Consider the following 21,169-nt stretch of genomic DNA (forward strand, 5'->3'; position numbering starts at 1 on the left):
CGACTTAGCGCTCCCGGAGGACTCGGGCGGACCGGACCAGTGGCGTGGCGTGAATTACGATACATCGATTGGTATGCCATTTAAACCTACGGAAAAGGATCGATAAATAAGGTGTTTGCAGCGAACACCTTAACAATCGATTCTTTACCATAGGTTTAAATGACAGAGCAATCGATACATCGCAATTCACGCCACGCTACTGGACCGGGCCGGAAGTGGACTCCGGGATCTCCCGCGCTCACCTGCTTCCCGGGCTCCAGGGCTTACTCGCTCCGGGTCGAAATTAAAGGTGCCGCCCCCCCCCCCCCCCCCCCCACCCCCCGCTCCTGCTGAAATTAAGCTGCGCATTGGCAATTTTCAGTGACGTTAACGACGCGACGCGACGTCGGGCGTTCTCCTCGCCCCGAGCTCGGCTTAACCGCCGCGACCGCAAAATGGAATACATCACCCGAGAAAACTCACCTCCGACTTATTCCAAGTGATTCGCCGTTTCTCGGACGGACGAAAGAACGTGGCTGGGTGTATTTCAACGCTGCAGAATTTGGACTCTTATGTATGCATTTACTGGAAGACACTTGGGCACTTCGAACTGGAAAATTCAACGATTTTTCTTCTGAAAGCTTCTGAAAGATTTTTCTTCTATTCCAAGTAATTCGCAGTTTTTCGGATGGACGAAAGAACGTAGCTAGGTATATTTCAACGCTGCAGAATTTAGACTCTTATGAATGCATTTACTGGGAGACACGTGGACACTTCGAACTGGAAAATTCAACGATTTGTCTTCAGAGATTTTTTTGAAAGATTTTTCTCCTATTCCAAGTAATTCGCCATTTCTCGAACGGACGAAAGAACGTAGCTAGGTGTACAGGGTGTTTCAGACCACCCGTACCAGGCCTTTTTCTCGGTTGGTTTAGGTCGTACGAAGTCGGAGACCGCGGGGTTGAATAGGGAATTGACCCCAAGGAATCCGAATTTCGTGATCCCGACCCCCCCCCCCCCCCCACCCTCCCTTGGGGGGTAAAGGGGGGGTCACGATGCTATAAGTCACGGTTCCCGACCGAATTGCGGATAGATCGCATCAGAATTGAAAAGTACGGAAAATTTCACGTGGAATTGACCCCTAAAAATCCAAAATCGGACCATCCTAGGCCAAAAATGACTCCCTAAAGAGGGGGGCACTGTCCCCCTCCATAATTTCTCTTTAGTCTCAAAATTGACGTAAATTCTCCAGAAAAAGACGGTTTCCCAGGTAATCGACCTCGAGAAATCCAAATTTCATGGTCCCGAAGCTTCTCTAGCTCCCCTTGGGGGGTAAACGGGGGGCCCAATTTTAAAAATCGGGGCTCCTTTCCGAATCGCAAATTCATTGCATCCAAATTGAGGAGCAGAACACATTTACCACTTAAGTGACTCCTAAGAGTTCTAACAGACCCCCTGAACGGCAGAAAGTAACTCCCTGAGGAGGGGGGCTTCGCCCCCGCCAAAAATTTCTCAAAATTCCTCTTTGGTCATAAAATTTACGTCGATTCTCCAGAAAAAGATGGTTTACCATGTAATCGACCCCGAGGAGCTCAGGGAACATGAAATTTAGAGTCCTCGGGGTCGATTACATGGTAAACCATCTTTTTCTGGAGAATCGACGTAAATTTAATGACCAAAGAGGAATTTTGAGAAATTTTTGGCGGGGGCGAAGCCCCCCTCCTCAGGGAGTTACTTTCTGCCGTTCAGGGGTCTGTTAGAACTCTTAGGAGTCACTTAAGTGGTAAATGTGTTCTGCTCCTCAATTTGGATGCAATGAATTTGCGATTCGGAAAGGAGCCCCGATTTTTAAAATTGGGCCCCCCCGTTTACCCCCCAAGGGGAGCTAGAGAAGCTTCGGGACCATGAAATTTGGATTTCTCGAGGTCGATTACCTGGGAAACCGTCTTTTTCTGGAGAATTTACGTCAATTTTGAGACCAAAGAGAAATTATGGAGGGGGACAGTGCCCCCTCTTTAGGGAGTCATTTTTGGGCCTAGGATGGTCCGATTTTGGATTTTTAGGGGTCAATTCCACGTGAAATTTTCCGTACTTTTCAATTCTGATGCGATCTATCCGCAATTCGGTCGGGAACCGTGACTTTTAGCATCGTGACCCCCCTTTACCCCCCAAGGGGGGGTGGGGGGGTTTCGGGATCACGAAATTCGGATTCCTTGGGGTCAATTCCCTATTCAACCCCGCGGTCTCCGACTTCGTACGACCTAAACCAACCGAGAAAAAGGCCTGGTACGGGTGGTCTGAAACACCCTGTATTTAGTTAGTTAGTTCGTTAGTTAATTTATTTAGAGACACTCAGCATCTTAGGCTATTAACGTCGTTACAAAGAATTTGGAAAATGGGTATATATACAAAAATTTAGATTTTTAAATTAAAGGAGGCAATGCTGCAGAATTTAGACTCTTATATATGCATTTACTGGAAGACACGTGGACACTTCGAACTGGAAAATTCAACGATTTTTCTTCTGAGATTTTTTTGAAAGATTTTTCTCCTATTCCAAGTAATTCGCCGTTTCTCGAACGGACGAAAGAACGTAGCTAGGTATATTTAGTTAGTTAGTTCGTTAGTTAATTTATTTATTTAGAGACACTCAGCATCTTAGGCTATTAACGTCGTTACAAAGAATTTGGAAAATGGGTATATATACAAAAATTTAGATTTTTAAATTAAAGGAGGCAATGCTGCAGAATTTAGACTCTTATATATGCATTTACTGGAAGACACGTGGACACTTCGAACTGACAAATTCGACGACTTTTCTTCTGAAAGCACGCATACATCAGCAACATTTTGATCTAACACTGCGCAGTCGTAGACATCTGTACATTTTAATAGTTTCAGTCGACTTTGCAACCTTGGAATGGAGTTAAGTTTCTCCGTCTCGATAACAAAGAACTTAATGCAATATGTGCTTCCAGAGAGTGACTTAACTTAATATTTATAAATATTCATTGCCTTCAATAATTGGCATATTGGGCCATTTTTTAGTGTTTTTTTTCTCGTTCGTAAGCTAATTGCTTGGGCGCATTTCGTGAAGTAAGGAGTAAATCTTGAACTTAGCTGATGGATTTCATCGTAAATTTTGATCAGTTTTCACAAAAAAAGAGAAGATCCTTAATTGGCCCTGGAAAAAGATTGCAACTGTCTCATTCTAAGGTAGAGTGAGACAGTTGCAATCTACGCACGGAATAAGATGGGTCGCATAAGTATTGGGATGCAGTTAAGCGGTTAAAAAGTGTGTGGTCAATTTGCTCTATTCGTCACGATCGACATGAGTTTCCAACACGAATCGTTTACTGCGAACTGATGTTGCGACAATGAATCCAGTAGAGAAGACCTAGATCGCTTCATAGTGGAAAATACTGCCATAGATCAGCAATAACGTTTGCCTGATGCCACATGATGGAAAAAAAATTAGCAATGGCTGCTTCACACATTTGCCATTGTTTACAGAGCTTGCTCGGCAAATCGTCCAACGCCATGTTCATTAGTCATTCTTAAATAAAAAAGAGTGTGACTGTTCAATTGTGAGAAGTAAGCTTCTCGAAACTAACTTTCCATCGACCGTACACATTGCTCGTAAGACTAATGCGGGTGAGAGAGTATCCGAGATAGCATTACTATGAGCTCTCTGAGCCTGTAGATTGTCATTGTTTATCACATTTCGTTCTACTGCCCTACTGTTGGAAATAAGTCCCACACTGAAAAAAAAGTTCGGTAAATCCGAACTAGATAGGATCATATGGAACCTGTTTTTGTTCGGTACACACAACCGAATTATTCGGTCTGTTCAACCGAATCGTTCGGTTTGTGCGACCGAACCATAATAAATTCTTACAGTTCGGTTCAGTGGACCGAACAGTTTGGCTGAGCAGACCGAATAATTCGGTCGTGTGTACCGAACAAAATTGTGGTTCCATATGATCCTTACTAGTTCGGATTTACCGAACTTTTCTTTTTCAGTGCGTAAATTTTCCCATTTAAACAATGTAAATGTTCATTTTTTTTTATCAAAGTTTGTTCTAAAAATCTAACGAGCCGATGTTTATTAATCCTAAAACTCCCGATAGAAGATATAGTCCCTAGATCGGACCGCTCTATTCAGATTATGACCTAACTGGGGCCCGCAAAGCGACCAAGGGGTGAATCTTAAATTGAAACTTTTCTGTTTTTCATTTATGAAGTGAGCACCGAATCTACCGTGCTAAGCATCAAAACTCCGTGAATCCAACAAGATTTCCCCGCGTTTTTTGGAACTTAACACTTTATAAAATAAAAACCGCTTTATCCGTGCACCTCGAATTTTCAGGTCAAGTTCTTGAAAGTATTTGCGAAAGAGTTCTGTAAAAATATTGTCCCAAGGTACAAAAGTTTTTTTGCTATGATATTACATTGTTTTAAAAAAAAAATGTAAAATGGCGTTTACGGCGTTTTAGAGTTGCACGGCAGCGGTGACACAGATAAAATTAAATGATGAATCGGTCTGTGACACTCCGAAATTGAATTAGGGCATTATCGTATTAATCTATTCCCATTTTGCGATCCAACCAACAAGGACGAGGAAGTGGACGAACAGGGCACCGTTGCGTTGGTTGTGGGCACAGGAAAACGTTGTCACTTCCAGTGCAAGAATTTGCTAGTTCCACCAACTTCGCTAAGGGGTACATTCTGCCTGGCTAAGGAGAAACACCGTATGAGCCTTCAGGCGTTGCCAAATTTCCTTTGATAAAACACGAATTTCCCAGTAAAATTATGAATATTTTCCTTTCTATTTTTCAGACATTTTTGTTCGCACTTCGCAATTCCATCTTAAGTTTCTGAAAATTTCAAGGAAAAATATCCATAGCTTTCCTCGAAAATAAACATTTTATCGAAGAAAATTTGGCAACTATCGAATGTTCATACGGTGTTCTTCCTTAGCACGGCAGCATTCGATTCATTATCTCCAAGCGGCAACAATGCCCTGGGGTTTTCGTCGGCTTATCCCCGCGGAAGTGGGACTGTTGCCAATGTTGCCGATTCGCAGATAATTCCCTCAAACTGAACGCTAGAAATTTTCAAAAATTAAACCAGTCGGCGAAAATGTGCGCCGCTGTTTGTAAATGCGCGGACTTTAATTGATTTTGTTGTGGACGCTGGCGATGTGGATTCGGCGGCGTACTCGCGGGTCTTTGGGCATGAGGGACGAAATTGGAGGATTTTTGGGGGAGATTTGGCGATGTTGCCTAATACTGACCTTATTGCAATAAGCTTTTGAATCAACCCGACGACGAGTGGACTCCAGCTACTGGGGCACTAATACCCTCTAAAACTCTCGTTCCGCGGTGCATTTTATATTGCAAGTCTGGATCTTATACACTCTCGCCGGATCTCTCTCCGAACGGGGAAAATATTAATACAAAAAAACTTCGTGCATGGGACCCGAAGTTGAAGTCATATGGATCTCTGAAGTTTTCTGATCACGCATCTGAAAACTTGAGGTTGAGCTACCGAAGTTCGGGTCAGACATCGAGGCACTTCGGTATGTACCGGAGTACTTCAGATGTGTGACCCGAACCCTTCGGTATATATATATCGAAGTACTTCAGATGTCTGACCCGAACTTCGGCAGCTGGACCTCAAGTTTTTGGATACGTGATCCGAAAACTTCAGAGATCCATATATGATCTCAACTTTGGGTCCCACGCACGAAGTTTTTTTCTCCGTGTAGAAATTCAATCGAAACATTAACGAAACATTGCACAGACTTACTGAATAAAATAAAACTTTGGATTAAAAAAATATTAATGAAATATTCAATTAAAATGAGAGCGAAATTCAAATGATGTTTTTTTAATTTGTTGGGTAGCTAGTGCTATTAGTTAAAATGAAGTTGTTAACTCACATTAAAATAATATGATTTATTAAAATACTTAAATACTACATTTTCATTTTGATGTGAGTTAACAACTTCATTTTAATCCATAGCAGTGGCTACCCAACAAAACAAAAAGTTACATAAAAGGCTATACTACCATTCAAAACTCAAAACTTTCAAAAATTAAAATAGTAATATGATGAAAATACTTCACTCTAATTGCATAAAACTATATGCAAAAGTTTTCGACAGTTTATTTGTTCCTGCAGTTGCTTTAAGAAATGTTTCTCCATCAATCCCCGAAGAGGACGGGGATAAGAAACACATTTTAAACGTGCATCCACAAAATTCAATAAGCTCCTTCCAAATTGTCCACAACAAGCAGTGGCGTGTCGATCTCTGCTTTAATTGATCTGCCATTACACTTAAACCTATGGAAAAGAATCGATTAGAGGGGCTTTCACAACGAACGCCTCGATAGTCGATTCCTAACCACAAATTGAAATGGGAAAGTATCGATGTCTGATTATTCACGTGACAGCTACCGGAAGCGGAAGATCAATAATTGATTTCTTGGATGGGCGACCGATAGCACTCCGGTAAAATGCTTTGAACTTGGTCACTTAACGATAGACACCGGAGACATCGGCTTAGCGCTTAATCCGATCATCGGATGAGGGAGAAAGTGGTGGTTACAAGGCTTGTCCTGCGGCCTGCTGCATGCCTTATCCACCCACTCTCGCTATGTTATCACACCGCGGGTCGGGTCTTGCCTTCACGGGACGTTTCAGCGCAATTAGTTGCTGCAACGACTTAAGCCGACAAACTTTAGGATGGAACCGAACCCTGGACGCAAATACCGTTTGGGTTGCGAGGTAGGCCAACATAATTCCAAAACTTAGTAAGAAATGGACCACAAGACGTTGGAGTACTACGTCTGGAGTCTACGACATTTCATCATTTTAACAAAGTAACGTGGAAGGAGTTTGAAGTGCAACTCACTCTCATGCATTCTTCGGGGAACATAGACAAGGCTAGAGCTTTGTACATGGGAGTAATGCAAACATTTTTATGCATCTCAGTAACGACAACAACAACAACAACAAAAAATAAACAAAACAATTTAAAAAAAAAAAAAAAAAAACACCACGAGGAACATGAATTAAATCTTGTAATCTTACAATGTTGAATCGTGTTTCTGAAGCACATGAGTTTCTTAGAATCAAAACTTGACGGCAGTTTAGCGCTGTATTTAAATAAATGTGTTCTTAACTATTTTTCAGAGAACTCTATCAGGATTTAATGTTTCTTGAGAAAACCAGCCTGTTGGAGGGATCAGGAATTTCATTTTTACTTTTCTCTCCTCCTCTTTCTCCCCCTCGGGCCTCCCCCTCCCCCTCTCACTCTCTCTTTCAGCGTTTGCTTCTTCAGAGTAACAAGTAACTTTTCGGCAATTTTGAACATAAAATTTCCTGACTATATAGGCACAATTGCAAATAAAATGTCTTTTCCTCACAAATTTTGATCAACATCTCGTTCGAAATCATCTTCTTGAAATTGAAAGATTCAAATTTCAGGCAAAGTCATTAAATTTTAAGGTTCCACAGCAAACAAAATTCTGACTTTTCAGGGTTGAGCATAATTTCCCGACTTTTTAGGAACTCCCTCTTCACCCCACACCCTCTTCTTGCCCGGTGCATTCCCGTACACACGAAAGAATTCAGGTCAAAAACTCGTCTTCCATACTCTTAACAGACGGCGTTACGGAAAGAAAATAAAAGAAAAGGAGGATAAACTGCACTTACCATTCTGAGAGGAAATGATTGCAGCGGGTGTCCATTAGCGATCGCTACAGCCGCCTGCAACAGTCCGGAAATGAAGGAGTCATCAGTAAAATAACCGTGAAAAGAGTCATAAAGGCCGGAAGGGCTCTTTCCGAAGACATTATAATACTACTGAGTTGGCAGGCCCAATTTAAGGGCAGTTACGAACGGAAACGGAAGTATCTTTTCGGAGAATCGTCTCACAGTGGGTCGAGTTCATCAGAAAGGTCCGACATCAAATTTTTGACTAAAACTGCTTTTCATGTTTATTTCTTCACGTTTTAAATTTTAAAGGGGGCTTCCAGAAAAGAATTTCACGAGGAAACCAATGAATGCACTTTTAAAATCTCAAGGTTTTGAGCAACGGAGTTATAAGCTTTTAAAGTTTCCAAATTTTGTCCGACCTCTCCTATTGACTCGATCCACTGTGCGCCTGTGCGAGACTCCGGGTGAGGGGGTCGTGTGATGGCGCGGTCGTGGATGTACGGCGGCTCGTACGAATTTGCAAATAGGACGTTAGACGAGCCATAAAAGCGAATTTAGAGTTAGCGGCGCTTTTAAGTGCAGTTATCAGCAGGATTACGAGGGAAGTTATGAAAGAGCGAAAAATTAGTTTTTCGGACCCGTCACGTGTCCGGAATACTTAGGGGCCATTTGGAGGCTCCTACTCACGGTGTTGCCGAGAGAACGCGTGCCTCGTCGTTTCTCCAACTTCCAGTCAGCTACAGGAACATATGAGAAAAAGATCCGGGAACATTCTTGAGAAGCTTCAGGGAAATGTTTAAAATAAAAGGGATAGTTTTTTCTTCGCCGTCTAAAAATATGTTCAAAACATGATGGTATTGTAATTAAGGCCATTCTTTTCTTTGTCCCGCACAAAAGAACGTAACTCAATTCCACGGTTACAAAATTGATTCAAACAATTCAAATTTTTACGAAAATAAACAGGATGTCTACTAATACAGGCTGGCCAAAAATCAGTATACTTTTACAGAACTTTATTTCCAGTCCATTCCCAAGAAATGCAGTACCTCCTTATAGGAGGAATTCAGTACTTTTTTGAATTTCTCGCTCGAATTGCGACAAAAATGACAAAAATTCCGGACCTTCACGCGAAATTCCGCACTTTTCAGTACTTCCGAACCGCCCAAAAAAAAATCAGTACTATATCCGGACTTGTAGACACCCTAATAAACCTTCATTATTTTCATCGATAATTTTTCTAAATGTTGCATGTGATCAAAAGAAAAATTAATACAATTTTCAGTAGAAAATTCTCATAATTCTCTAGGCAAAATTGCAATTCGCGCGGCAAAATCAAAATTTAGTTACGCTCTTTCGTAAGGAAACCGCCGAGTCGGGTTGCAAACCTGAAAGCCACCTCACGTCCGCGCGCGCAACGAGTCGCTCGCAGCCTGCGGCTCGTCATAAATTGGATCGATCTGCGGCGGAATAAAAAATTCCGGAAAAATTCCCGGAAACGGCAATTGCCGAAACGAGCCGCGTTTTATTTATTGTTAATTGTCGGCCATAAAAGATAATGCGGGTTATAATGACACGAGAGGGCGGGCTGGCGCGGAGCCAGAGCGGATGCAAAAAGCACGCGCGGCGGCCGCCTTGCCGAATCATCCCCTCGGCCCGGGTCGACGGGGTGGTTTTTTCGTGCAGTTCGGCGGCGCCCTCGTCACTTAACTCGTCGCGGTTTCCCGCCCGCGTGTCCTAATTACTTTTCAAATCAAGTCAAAATGTTCGAGCGCGAACGAGCCCGAAAATGATACGACCGTGCTGCCCGATCGCATGGACCTGCGCTTCCGTCATACGTCAAACGTCTCCCTGACGCAGATGAAAAAGAGACAGGGAAAGTTCTATCACTTCTTTTATTAACAATATCGCTCATGTTTATCAAGATGTTATGAAACCTTTTTCTTACCGATTTCAGGGTGTCTACTGAACAGGCTGGCCAAAAATCTGTACTTTAACAGTAGTTTTTCAGTACATTCCCAAGAAATTCGGTACCTCCTTAAAAGAAAAATTCAGTACTTTTTCAGTACCTCCAATTGACGAAAGTCGAACAATTTCAAAAGTTTGAATTTCTCGCTCAAATTGCGACAAAAATAACAAAAACTCCGGTCCTTCTTGCGGAATTTGTGCACTTTTTCAGTACTTCCGGGCCGCCCCTAAAAAGTCAGTACTATTTCCGGACTTGTAGACACCCTGGATTTTTACCGTAGTGGAATAGTAAAAGCATTAAAATTTGGCAAAATCGGTTAGAAAAAGGTTTCATAACATCTTAAGAAATGTTATGTTCGTATTTTGAGAGAGGGTGCAGAAAATTCCCGAAAGCGCGCGAAACGGACGCGTGAACATGTGGAACGGCTCTAAAACCTTTTAACGATTACGTCAATGAGAGACGTCAGTTTTCCTAATATGTTCGATGTAAATTCTCAATAGATTTCCTCAAATTTGATATAATGATACTTCCATTTAGCAAAGTAATATTAGGTGACCGCAGTACTACCGGAAATTAGATGAATTCCACAAGAATGCTCAAGGTCTTGATCTCTTGGTCTCAGTTGACGCAGCATGGATTGACTCCAGCAAAATCGGCATGATTCAGCACAGGATGTAACGTTACAGAAGATGCTTCTCGGTCAAATTTCCTGATTCATCTCTTTAGATAATTTGCAATTCAAGAGCTTGCAGTATGGAGAGGAAAAAGAGAGACCTCTTAAGTATTACCTAACCTATTACATTTTTTTACTTTTAATTCGGCTACAACCTTTTGGAAAAAGAAAAAGGAGCTTCGCTCTTATCACATAACAGCATAGAATCGTCATCGTTTACTGCATTACTTGCTTCGTGCCAATCAGTGTTCCGCCTTCATATCGTCGCTTTTTTGACGTACGGGCGTACCTCTATTTCCGCATAAGCCCCAGAAAGCATGGGCTTATATGTAAAACAGAGCTCATGTGAAAATTGAGAAACGCCTTTACGCCAGAAGGGCAACGATATGTGTACATAGATCCGCTTGTGGGGACGATTACACGAGCAACACAAACACAGCAAAGTATGAAATGCATTACATTTTGCAATAAGGAACCACTATTTCTGGTTTATTTTAGAAACAACATTACATCCCATTGGTTCCCCTATTCAGGTATGTGCTTTTATGAGAGAACTAGCAGGGTGTCTACTAAACAGGCTGGTCGAAAATCAGTTCTTTCACAGTACTTTTTCAGTATTTTCTCAAGAAATTCAGGACCTTCTCCACAGGCAAATATGGCAAATTCAGTACTTTTTCAGTGCTTCCATTTGACGAAATTCGAAAAATTTAAAAAATTTGTATCTCTCGCTCAAATTACGACAAAAATTGCAAAAAAATGAAAAAAAAATCCGGATCTCCTTGCGGAATTCTGCACTTTCTCAATACTTCCAGACTGCCCTTAAAAAATCAGTACTATTTCCGGACTTTTAGACACCATGACCAGGGATAATAGTTCCTTACTGCAAAATGTAATCCAAATATTCCTGACTATTCATTCGCCGCGGTGTGCCTAAGGAGAGCTTGCTGCTGTTGCTTTACTTCATAATCAAAATTGATCTCTGAAATTTTCTATAAAAGAGGAACGAAGCGAGCCAAAAACAAAAAAACAAAACAAAACCCGCAGGTCAAAAGTTAAACTTCAGGATTTTCACACGCTTACGCAGGTATTACGCGCACAATGCGAGAGAGGGTCTTGAAAGCTCTCGTTTCGCGATTTCGGCTCGTAATAAGCCGTCTAATCCTACTTTTTCGGTTGAGTGGCCTAAAAGTGAGCGGCTAATCCTCCTCCAGGTGGGCTGACGCGGCCCGTAAATCAATACCCGCGAATCGCTGCGTTTAATTTGACTGCCCGGATAAACAGGATAAATAAACCCCCAACAGGATTATGCTGGTAATTTATAGAGCTTGGATTTTAAACGCTGCGCACCGACCCCGCGCCGCCCGCCTGCAGTCCGCGGGAAACGCTCGGGCCAAGGGGGTAGAAAATTGCGCGTACTTGCCGATTCTTTCTCGAGTGAAAGTGCGTGGTCACTGATAAGGGATCAATCAATCATCTGCTTATTATTCAATTTAAATTTACAAAACAAGAGGTAAAGTAAGAACAGATATTTTACATGAGGAGACGAACTGTAATTTTGAACTTTTGATTAATATCAATTTGGATTATTTTTACTAACTTTGATTATTAATAAAATTAATCAACCTAAAATTTATAATAAATCTGTTTATAATGTTAGTGTTATTAATACTAACTTTCCACAGATGAAAAATGATATTTTCATGGGTGCAAATTTTTCTCGAGCGCGTGATCGCAACCAAGTTGTGAGGGTTTTTTTTCCTTCTTTTTCTTCTTCTTTTATTTCATTTCTTTTGCCGGTTTTTAGATTTTTAACTCATCGAGCGATACTGCGACTTCGGCTAACATCCTAAAATTATACTGAAGTAATTATCCAGAAATTGAACAAAAATTTGGTCAGCGCGCTGTGTTTACCGTTCTGCGAAAATCCAACGCTTTATGGAAAATCGCGGAGGCCTAGAAGAATTTGTACCCCTTCATGTATGATTAGCTCAGCCGTCGTAGACTGCGCCGGATTGATCAAAGCCAAGGTATGGCGGACAAGTGAATAGATATAATACGTTAAAAGAACTGACAATTTAGAAATTTTCGCTTGCAGCGTCGTGAATTTTGCTTAATTAACGTGATGGAAGTATGGAACATGGTTATTTGATTGTGGTGTACGCGCAATGCGTGCAGTATTCATACCGTCTTGTAGGCGCTAATATGCGTTGAGCGCGCAATGCGTGAAGTGTTCCTGCAGTCTTGAAGGCGCTAATTTTTAGCCTTGTTTCCCGTTTTTCCTCCTATGTTTTTGATATCACCGTTGTCACGGGCTGCTGTTGTAGAAATTTTAACCTTTGAGAAGGCCTAAAACTACTTTAACGATAAATTCTCAAACAAGACTTTTTCGAGCAATTTGGCAGGTGGGGAGCAGTTGTGCGCTTTTGCTGACGTCGGCAAATGCGAGCCATTAGCGTCGTCGTCTCATAATTATAATCGCGTATTTGCGACGGATGTAGCCGTGAAGTGGGGGAGGAGGGGCTGCTACCCCAACTGCTAGTCCTCCGACGTCATCGCAAATAGCCTCGTTGCCGCGAATTAGGAGCGTTAAATAATTGCACGCTTTCGTGTCAACGATATTACCAAGGCTCAATGGGCTACGCATATGTGAGAAAGGGTGAAAAAAGGTCTCCCCAGCATAGACTCGGGGTAGTTTCGCAGCTTATCATACACGCTGATAAAAATATTTGTGTTCTTGTGTTACTTTTGGTTGAAGCAGGAAGTGAAACACAAATTTTGTGTTGATTTTGGTACGGTTTGCGGTTAATTTAGCGCAGAAAACATAGGAGAAACTGGGAGAATTCATTCCTCCGATTGCGACGTTGGTATTTACCACTCGTTTTTTATTAAATTTTCACTATTCTATATTATTATTCTGTCTTATTATTTACTTCTGTCTGACCCCCTTCCTCACCCCTTCTATCGAGCGTCTTAAAAATGATTTTCTTAGAATAGAGAGGATATCCAATTTTCAAGAAATTTCTTGACTTTTCCTGGTTTTTCAGACCTTTAGACACCCTGTTTTACGGCGTGATAAGATTTTCTCGGGGAAAAAATTCTCCGGAGCCTTACACTGCTAAAACTAGGTGAGGAGAGACACGAACAAGTCATCAAACTTTCTTGCGTCACTGAAAGCTGACGAGCCGCCATTGTGTCGATTTCAGCATTCGAGGAAAACCAAATTGAGTTATGAACGCTGAAAACAGAACATGCGAACACTCAAATCTCTTCTAGAAGGCGGAGATGGTTTCGTGGGGGAATTTTGCGGTAAGCACTTGCAGAATAAACACGCATTTTTATGAGCTCTTAGCGTCTATTCACTCCATTGTCGCTTCATGAGCATCCGATGAACTTGACTATATTTTCGTTCTCGGCTCATCCGTCATACTTTTGTTTTTAAATTTAAATCGTCGCCAGAGGATCAGTTACCCCTACGGAAAAGAACTAGAGGGGCCATTTGCTCATCAATTTTTTCATGCTACGTCACCGGGACAACTGTGAACTGTGATCTTCAATTTCGCGGGGACGATAAATCCGTCGGAAAGATTGTAAAACTCAGAAATTAAAGAAAAGTTAATTTTTCCATGAAGCTTGGAAGAAATTGACTTAGTGCGAATTTATAGCTGACTTTCGTGTGACGAGTGATGTCCAGAAGTACAAACCCCTCACTCGTAATCAACTTCTCTGTCTTTATGATCTACCCCCAAAATTGTATTATATAACCTTATATGCATCAAATTTTTTGATCTTTTCATGTTAGAGCCAAATTTGGTATTTGCAGTTCTAAAGCATGACTTAAGATGCTCCAATAAATTCATACCCCTGTGTCGTCTTCGCCACTATCCAGTGGTGATTCTTGAAAGTTGGCAACACTGTTTTTTCTCGATTTAAATCCATTAAAAATATCGATTTTAGGCGAGTACGCTTACCTCGCCTAAAATCGATATTTTTAATGGATTTAAATCGAGGAAAAACAGTGTTGCCGACATACAAAATCACCACTGCCAAAATCCAATCATTAATCATTCAGTTCATTTGATTCCAGTAACGATCTCAACAGGATAACATTCAAAAGTTATCGTAGTGCATGCTTTTAGATACACGAGGGGTTGGTAAACCGCGAACACCACTCTGCCGTGCTAAGGAAGAACGCCGTATGAACATTCGAGAGTTGCCAAATTTCATTCGATAAAAAGTTTATTTTCGAGGAAAATTATGAATATTTTTCCTTGAACTTTTCAGATGTTTCAGATCAAATTACAAACTTTATCTGAGAAATTGGTAGACATAAATTCAAAGATTTTCCTGAAAATTAGTGATTTGCCAAGGGAAATTTGGCAACGCCTAATGGCATATACGGCGTTTTTCCTTCGCAAGGCAGCACACATGGGTGAAATACTGCAAGGTCAAAGTGAAGAGGTTGGAAATCGTGGTGACTATGGATTTCCTTTCGATGAACGACAGCAAACTGAAATCCATCATCAGAATACACGGTAATCCTCTCCGAGTCCATAGAAAATGCGCTCCGCGAAACCCCACCTTCTACAGGGTACAGGACACCCTAATTTTGACGTCTGATAACTCGGATTACGGCAGAAATGCTATCAAACGCACAAACTCGCGCGGCGGGAGGATGTGGGCGGGGGCACAAATTACTCGGAATAAGCGCGACACGACCCCTGCATCCGTACCCCTTCGCACCTTGGCCCCCCTCTCCCCCCCCCCCCCCCGTCCCGCTCCCAAATCAGAATTTCGACGATTCAAGGAAGCCTCCCCCGCCCTGCTGGGGAGGGGAGGGAGGGGAGGGGAGCGATCCTTAGCGAGTGGCGAAATATGCGAGACGCGTCTCCGTTTGCGCGCATAACTTTGCAAGCGTTACGAGACGAACATCCGACCCCTCCACCCCCTTCCTTCCCACCGCCTAAGTTCCACCCCATTCACGACGAAATTAAGCGCACCGCGGGATGACCCGAATCCAGTACTTTGTGAGACGTTGCCAAAATTCCAGTTGTCATATGAATGCGAAGGTAATGTAGCATCGCGTCCATGATATTGGACTCCACGCTCAGCTATCTACATATGTTCGGTTGCTCATCACGTCCGAGATCTTGGACTCCATGCTCACTTTAACGAGGGATGAGTTTTTCGAAAAATCGAAGTGAGCATAGCGTCCAAAATTGTGGGATGCAGGTATTCTCTGACGATACACGAACATAGGGTCCAAAAATGTATTAGGACAGTTTTTGTGAAATAAAGGCGAAAAATGGTGTCCTCGAAAAAAATTGTGCACAGGTTAGGTTAGGTAAGGTTACGATAGCCCTTAAGGTAACCTAACCTTAACCTAACCTAACCTTACTTAAGTAAGGTTGTTAGTTCAAGTTAGATTAGATAAGCGAAGTATACGATGTTATATCATGATGAACTTTAAAACCAAGGGAGGTCTGCTTGCTTTTGGACTCCATGCTCAAGCAAAGAAGTGAGAAGTTAAGCGATGAGCATGGAGTCCAAGATCTTGGACGCGATGCTACATGCTACATCGAATTCAAATCCTCATAAAAATAGGCCGCTGAACAAAGTCTTAATTATGGAAATAAAAGTCACTCCTCTTCTCTTCAGAGAGAACGTTTTGCCACGCCGTAGTGGAATGATTTTCCGATAGCCCTCTGAATGTGAAGATCGGTAAGAATTAAAACTGTACACCCGAGACTAATAAACATTGAGGTAAGATTTAAAAGAAAGAGGCCAAAAATTAAAAAAAAACTCGACTGTACTTTAATAACTGCAATTTTGTGCTAGACGCGTTTCGAGGCTGTCGCAGCCTTTTCCTCTCAGTAGTAGAATTTTGGCGAGAAATGATTTCTTCAAGGAGTTGTCGTTTAACAGTGCTTTCACGTCTTTCAGAGTTGGGTGAAAACCGATGTTTTTTAAAGCTGAAAAATTGATAAGTCCACTTTGACGCAGTTCTAAAGAGGAATATGCCTATTTTCAAAACCCGATAGAATATGTGGAGTGGTGCGTCATTTCGACGCACCTGAAAAGGAGAAGTTTCAGAGGGTTTTCCCTATTTTTTCGAAATCAAAAATAATTATTCCAGTTTTTTCGAGTTTAGGGAAAAAATGGATGTTTCAAATTCACAAGCCGACACGCCCGCTTTCACGCAACTTCAAATAGGAATATTAAAAAATCCAGTACAATGTATGTAGAGTGATGTGCGATTTCAACGCACCTATATACGAGAGGGACGTTTGAACGAGTTTTCTTTATTTCTTCGCCGTAAATGTCCTTACTTTGATGGCGTTTATAGATCCTGGCTCGATTAAGTTCACCTTTCTATCGACGTGAACAGATAGAATAGTTGTGGTATCTACGCAAATCAACGATAAAAGGTAAGCTCATCTGAAACAGGATCTGGGAGCACTTCATTTTTTACCATTTGACAATATGAAAACGATTTTTTTGAAACCCTCTGTACCTCCGTTACCCCTCCGATTACCCTCTCTAAAAAAAATTCACATTTGACGTTTTGAAGGATTGAAAGAATGGCATCAATTTCTTTTCTATAATCTATAATATCTGTGGGTTGATGACGCATGTAAGAGTCATTAATTTTTTTGTATTACGTGAGATTTAAACGGATATTTTTTGCATATCTGCTGCATAAAAACAGTCATTTTCTCCATATTAGAGAGAAAAAAGGAATGAAAAAGATAATGAAGGGGCTCACACTTTTCGTTCATAAACTGAATGTTTCAACATGTTTTTATAATCTCGAAATCTATTTCTGTACGAATCAATGTAATGAACGTGCAACAACCGAACAAGGGGTCTCAAAACAGATAAAAGTTTAAATTTCCCACCTCTTACTCTCTTTCCTCTATTCGTGATTCTGTATAAAATGTTTGAGTCACGCTTACAGCATTAAAAAAAAGCATAAATTAAAATAATTAATACAAACAATGTTAAAATGAATAAATATATGTATCAACAAAAAGGAACAACATCCTTCCTTCTTAAATTGTAGATGATGATTTTATCATGTTCCTGTTGAGTTACTCGCATAATAAACGACAATTTCGAGCCGCCTAAAAATTAATATTAAGTACAGTAAAGTAAAATTGATTAATTTCAAAATGTTTCGCTGTAATTTGTTTTCTCTTCTGTGCTCAAGTTTTAGCCGGTCTTCGAAATATTTTTGCTCCTGAACTTTGATAGCGTATGCACTCAATGTATTAGCGGCTCTGGTGCTTGCACTAGAGCTGCTATTCCGGACGGTCCCAGCTGGGGAGTATCAATGGACCATGTTACATTGGAGAGACCGCGCGTTGGTTGATGGGAATCGGCGCCATTTTCGACTATGTACCTTGTCATGACTTTATTTTATTGCATATTGTTTTATTGTTAGCCAATGCTATGTTGTGTAGTGTATTTTTGGAATCATGGTGATACAGTCAATAATTCAAAACTTGTCTGTGCTTTAATCTCGTGATGGAAAAAATGTACTTTACGTTCAAAATTTGAAATTTTGAATTTTAAAGTTTTCGCGGTTTTTTGGAAGAATGCAGTGGTTGGAGCTTCCTAGGCATATTACTCGATATCAGCTGATAGCAAACAAAGGTTACCAAGGAAACCGTAAACGTTTAACAACTATCGTGGCCATCGGGGCGATTATTGAAATGACATCAACTCTATGTCGAAAGTGCAGAGTATTCAATTGACACATACATAATCTTTCCGTTTATGTTTCCGATTCAAAATATTTTGTTACCAAATAATACTGATGGAATAAATAAAATTATCTTACTTTTCTTCTGGATTTTCCTCTTTTCTTTCTCCACTGGTACTTACATTTAGGTAAATAGTTATTACTATATTCAGAGAGAAAATGGTACTTGTTATTATTCATGTAATAAATATGTAAGCTGTAGTGAAGCATGTGTACAAACACATGACTTACAATTATATAAAAAACCATTACCTACAGTTTCAGATATAAAAATGCAGATTTTTTGCAGCCTCGCTAAACGACTTATCAACCATGCATTCCAAAGTTTCTTATCGCAGGGCTGTGAAAATATACAATCTAATAAATACAAAATAACCAAATACCTAAAAAGACAAAATTTCAGTTAGAGTCAGTTTCAGTCTTATTGTTGCACAAACTAGTTATTTGACAAAAAAAGATGATCACTAGAGCCTTCAAAATTAAAAGTATACAACAAGTGATAGTGCCATGCATTCTGCATATCAAGGGCCAATACACATTTATACACCGGCTTTGTAAATCTGCTAAGTTACAAAACATGAATCGACATTTGTCGGATTGTACATCAATGACAAAATGTGTCTAGGCCCTCACTCTTGACTACAACTACCGTCGCCAGAGCCGCTTTCCGACGCGAATGCGTTGGAGCTTACTGCTTGTTTGATTTTTAGAAGGAAATGAGGTGGGTTGGATTCAGAAAGGGTACTTCTCGGTTGCGATGTTTCAGAATCTCCAGTTCTACTTTATGTTTTAGAGATGGAATTATTGGCTGAATTTCCTGAAATTTTCCGTTTTCAGCATTGTAAAATCATACAGAATAAACAGTAAAAGTTTCAACAAATTACGTGCATTTACTTTAACCATAATGGATGAAACGTCAGCAGAGATTTTGAGGCACCTCAACCAAAAAAAAAAAATCCCTTTCTGCACCCAGCGCCTCAAATACTTTTGAAACAAAATAGTGCCCTTTCTGCTACTATGAGACATCCACCCCGATAATGAGACAAGAAAAAACACGACAGAGGCTACTCATCTGACTTCAGTTCGAACACTTGCCTTTTTAACGACGAACTTTATTAAAGTGATGTGAAGTTTGGCAGCTGAAGGAACGGTCACAAAGAATGTTGAGAGCAACGGAGATGGATTTTTGGAGGAGGTCTGCAGGAATTTCTAGGAGAGATCGGGTCCGCAATGAAAGAGTGCGTCAGATCATGGGAGTCGAAAATGACATCATATTCGACGTCTTGACCAGACAGCTTATGTGGTATGGTCATGTCAATAGAATGACGGACGAAAGGCTGCAGAAGAAGATGCTTGATTGGGTTCCTCTTGGGAGGAGACGAAAGGACGCCCAGTGAAAGGGTGGCGAAAGGGGGTTTTGTGTGCCGACTCCCGGAAGGGCTTTGGAAGGATAGGGGACTTTGGCGGCTAGGTGTTGCAGAGCGCCAGAGAGCGTTATAAAAAGGGCTTTCAATATAAATACTTCAATAAAGAAAAACACGACAGAAGCTAATCATTTGACTTCAGTTCGACGGCTTGCCTTTTAAACGACGAAATTAAATAAGTTCCATCCTGGAACTGACAGCTAGACCTAGCAACGTTGCGACTGCGTTGCGTTTTGAAATAAAGAAAACTCTGATGGAGGGGGGGGGGCGCACAAAATCCACGACGAATTTCTCGAAAAGCAATCAATCCGCACTAACCCCCCCCCCCCCCTTCTCATTGAGGTATTTCTTTTCCCACCTCCTCCACTCCGTCTCCGTTCCGATTCATTAATTAAGTTGGAGCTTAAAGCAAGCGAAAGCACTTTAAGCTCTACGAAAAGCGCAAAAGAAGCGAGCCTGGAGCTATGCCGTGTCGAGCTTCAACAACCAGTCAACTTGCGCTAATTTCAGTCTTACTTCCATATTCTGGCACCATTGCTAAAAGGTATTTCAACGGTGTTGCCAAATGGTGGAGTGCGTCCGCCTTTGATGACGCTCGCTCGCACGGGTGTCGCCGTTGACACCAATGACTGAGTTTCCGGCAATTCCTTTCGCAATCTTTTCGGCGTTTACCTGCGTTAGGGGAGTCCTGTCGGAGCTTTTGAAAAAAATATAAAATTGTAAAGCTCTTGAATACAGCGCGAGGGCTAAGGTGCAATATCGCATAACTAACAAATTTTGGCAAAAATGAGATTAGTGACTGTGTCGCTTTCTGAAGTATAAAATACGCGAGCTGATGATATTAGTTTTTTTCAATTCTGCAAGGGAGCGCTGCAATGAAGCTGTAACGTAAAAATTGCAAATCTAACCTCAAAATTACAAAAATGGCGACCGTTTTCTCTTTGTCCTTCAAAATTATCAGTTTGCGTATAGGCGGTATTCTTCCTCAGCCATCGAGCGGTGATTTGTGTTTAAACCAGATCAATGTAAAATTTTGTGAAAAATACGATTGGACTGAATAGTTCTCTTTATAATAAATTCCGAAACGCATAGAAGTATATTAAAGTAAAAATATAGAAAAATTAAAGTAAAGTTAAAGTTCTAGCCGCCTGACCAGGGGACCGGTAACATTGTAAATAGCTTTTGTTGTTTTAGATTTTTGGATTCTTTTTTGACGGTTGATAATGACCGAGACCGGTAAAACGTTCCGTGATTTGTAATAATTGTTGTGTGTTTTTTCAGCCTCGTCCCTGCCTTTTCCTGTCTATTTTTATACATATTAAAGTTGAAGTATGTACAGGATGTCTACTAAAACAGGCTGGCCAAAAATCAGTGCTTGTACATCACTTTTTCAGTGCATTCCCATGAAATTCAGTGCCTCCTGAACAGAATGATTCAGTGCTTTTTCAGTATCTCCAAATTGACGAAATTTAAAAAACTTCAAAACTTTGAATTCCTCGCTCAAATTGCGACAAAAATGACAAAAAAATGAAAAAAATTCCGGACCTTCTTGCGGAATTTCCGCACTATTTCAGTACTTCCGGACCGCCCTTGAAAAATCAGTACTATTTCTGGACTTTCCGGAAGTTCCGGACTTGTAG

The 21,169-nt window shown here is 41.0% G+C and overlaps 1 protein-coding gene across 2 annotated transcripts in view; it reads right to left on the bottom strand.

Moving 5' to 3' along the window:
- The window catches only part of sfl (N-deacetylase and N-sulfotransferase sfl), a 172,107-nt gene that overhangs the window by 70,918 nt on the left and 80,020 nt on the right, over positions 1-21,169 (bottom strand). For both annotated transcript variants that reach the window (XM_072298282.1, XM_072298283.1), the window contains one exon: positions 7,702-7,755. The gene's annotated coding sequence lies outside the window, so the exon portion shown is untranslated. The remainder of the gene's footprint in view (positions 1-7,701; positions 7,756-21,169) is intronic.

This window comes from Bemisia tabaci, chromosome 3 (genome assembly GCF_918797505.1).
Source record: "Bemisia tabaci chromosome 3, PGI_BMITA_v3".
NCBI classification, from domain to species: domain Eukaryota; kingdom Metazoa; phylum Arthropoda; class Insecta; order Hemiptera; family Aleyrodidae; genus Bemisia; species Bemisia tabaci.